Raw genomic sequence first — 3,444 nt, 5'->3', positions numbered from 1 at the left:
TTTCTGTTTTTCCCTTTAAATCGCTCTTCTCTTCTTCTTCTTCTTTTTTTTTTCCTCCCCCCCTCACCCCTGGCCACCGCTTCAAGATGGCGACGATGGAGACTGGATCACGTGACGCGCGGGGCGGGTCAGGTGACCGGCGGGTAGACGGTGCCGCCTTCCCGCCGCCGCCGCCTCCTGCCCGTTGCCACGGAGACGAGCGCCGGGCCGTCCCGTCCTTTCCTGCTGGGGGGCGCGCGGCCGCGGCCCCTCGCGCCGAAGCACCTGGGCCCTCTGCTGCTCCGCGGGGCGGGCTCGCCTCCCGGCCTCGCCCTCGGCCCGCCTGCTGGCGCCTTCTCCGCTCAGGGGCCGTCCCGCCCCAGCCCCTCTCAGAGCAGAGCACAGGCATGTCCCGGGGTGGGGGGATCTGCCCATAGTGTCACCCTCTTAGCTTAAATTTCAGCCTGGCACCGATACCCGACAGCAGTGCACAGTCACTTGTGCCAGCAGTGGTGCCGCTCTGGGAGATTTTAGTGTGAGTCTCCAAGTATTTGGTGTCTGTCTTGAAGGTTCAGCTCCTCTATTTGGGTGATTCTCCTTTCTTGCCGGCTTCTTGCCTTTTTGGTCAGAAGGTGGAGAACGTTCCAGTACAGGGGTGGGCGCCAAACGAGGCGGCAAGGTGTGCTTTAAGAAATGGGATGGTCTCCTGGAAGGTGTTTTCTTTCAGCACGGTTTTCAAATGATAGCCAACACCTGCAGTGATTAAAAAAAAAAAAAAAAAACCCAAAACCTCATATGTTTTGGATCTAAAGCAATAAAATAAGTCTGAATTACCAAGAATAAATTGCAGAGAACTTGCAATGAAAAAGGTTTAGTAATTAAAATGAGCACAAATATATGAGAGCATACACTGTGTATCACAGGCAGCTTTACAAGCTGCACACCAGAAGTGTGGTTTGGATTTCTGAGACATTTCAAATAAATTGAAAAGTCGAGAGAATAACAAGTTTTGGAAGTGGTCCATGGCTGGGCGATGACAGGCTCTAAGGTTTGTTTGCAGGAAGGGGCTTGAAGTGTATTGACCTGGATGGGTCTACAGTTGGGTTTTGGGGTGACCTGGTAAAATCTTAGAAAATTTTTTGCAGGTTTATGCCCTCTCACAGCAGAGGAATCTTGAAAATGATTATATATTGTTTAGATAGGAGATGTGTTTGAAATGTTGGCAAATCCTGTATTGTTCAAGAGACATTTAGCTGTCCTTTCAATAGGTATTATTTCTTCTCTAACTTTATTTACTTACTTTAATATGTTTAACTCCTGTATGTTCATGAATTTAATTCATAAATGTAGTATCTGTCATAATTTGAACTTCTACAGTAATTTACAACACTATAAATCACTAAGTCATTTATAACACTAACATGGTAGCTGTGTTAACTTGTCCAGCGTTATATGAGAGCAGGTTGTTTTTTAGTGTATTTATGAAGCTGGAAATTGATTTATTGAAGTATTTTAAGAAAATGTTTAAAGTAAGAAATAGGATTGGGTACTGAGTAGCATACAACACAGTGGTGAAGAATGTGTGTTGTGCCAGCTTGGAGCTCTTTCAGGAAGGCTTTGGAGAAGATTTGCAGAATAAAATGTTGCAAAAATGCCTTATTCTGGGTACAGTTCTTATTTTTCTGTGATGACTTCAGAGTCAATGCTAATAATTAGCTCTTGGGCATAACCACTCATGTCAGAAATAACCATATTGAACTGGTCCATTTGACTGATACTACTATGAAGCTCTAGGTAATTGTGTCAAGTTTTAGCTTATCATGTAGTCTATTACTTTAATTTGGCCCAGGACCTAAAATCTAGTTGTACTGGTCTCCTACTAGGGGTCCAAAATAATCTTGTTTGGTTCTACCCAGCTGCTAGTATGCTTAAAGGATAATCCTTCAGACGCTACTTTTTCTGCTTAAATAATCCTTTTTTGTTAAGGATCTCTTTTTAAAGAGATTGCTGTGGGAAAATGAAAGGATGCATCCATATTCTTAAAACCTACCAAAATGCATTTTGTCTTTCAAAAATAAAAAAGTTGAAGGTGCATAGTATTCATGAGGTAAAATATAATAATGATAACAGTGGCATGTTGCACCTTTTTCTGTCATATTAAATAGAACCTTTTTATAGAATTGTGGTTATTTTTCATGGACTGTGTTCCTTTAAAAAGCTTGGTTTCCACTTCTGTATTTGTCATAGTTTAATTAACCAGTTATCTGAATTGAGTCACTCCTTCTATAGATATAAAACACTCACTCTCCTTTATCCAATCAAAGTATGCTAGGATCTGATATAACATGTCTGAATTAAAGGTACTGGGTAAACAATGAGAAACAGTGTCCATATAGTCTGTTATTCTTGTTATAATTAAAGCTAGACAAAGTTAAAGATTTCATTCTCATTGTAAGTATGATTGCACAACAAAAACGGATTTATATTTTACACTTTTACATTAATTTGGAGGGCTTCTTAATTCACAAAGTTCTTTTTGTGTTTTTCATTTTTATTGCCTTCAAGTTGAAGGAGACGTGAAACCAAATGAAATTTGGGTAAGGCAACTATTCCTGAGAGATAGAAGTGAGACACTTGTATTGAGCATAATATATTCAGAATGTGGATACTTTTGTAAAAGTTTATACAAAATTGCTTTGTAATTACTGTAAATATGTACAAAATGTCAGAGGCATGAGTTTTATGTTAAACATTATAAGCTCAGTTTAAAAGAGTAATGCATAGTCTAGAAACATCAAGTAAATTTAGAGCTACATCAGCAAAGATGATATCTTGAAGTAAATACATATGAAGTATATATACTTTTTTGTATAAACTACATATAGTAACTTGTCCATTCTTTGTGGCCTCGGTCACAAGCTCTTTTCAGTGACAAGATTAATGATTAGGTTCATCTTCATTAATGAGCTGAGCAGCAGAGTTATATAGTTGTCAATAAAAAACTGAGTTTAGCCCATGAGTTTTCTACACTATGTTGCCTAGCTGTTCCAAAACCATTCCAAAAGCTTTATAGTTTTCACTTTATTATAATGTATTATATAATTGGGGTCAGATTCAGACACAAGCCAAGTGTTGTCATACTTTACGTCTGCCTAATGGTGGCCTTATAGTTCAGAATTGTTAGAATATTCTGACCACGCCCATAGGGCATGGTGCCCGAGATGTATTTTCTACTCTGGGACAGTCCTATACTGAAGGAAATAAAAGAATATGTGTATATGTGTATCTGTCTGTCTATCTGTATAATAATTTTGTGTTACCAGTCTGCTATGAGGCATTCACTTATAGACCATGTTGATCAGTGTCTTCTACTGGCCCATTTTAGAAGAACTGTGGTGTAGCAGAGTCTAGTCCACAATGTCTGTGCCTGCGTACTAGATTTATCTGCTCATAGCTGTTCTGTTT

This window comes from Apteryx rowi, unplaced genomic scaffold, assembly GCF_003343035.1.
Source record: "Apteryx rowi isolate R43461 unplaced genomic scaffold, aptRow1 scaffold_1, whole genome shotgun sequence".
Taxonomy (NCBI): Eukaryota; Metazoa; Chordata; class Aves; order Apterygiformes; family Apterygidae; genus Apteryx; species Apteryx rowi.
Note: the sequence above shows the minus strand (reverse complement) of the source record.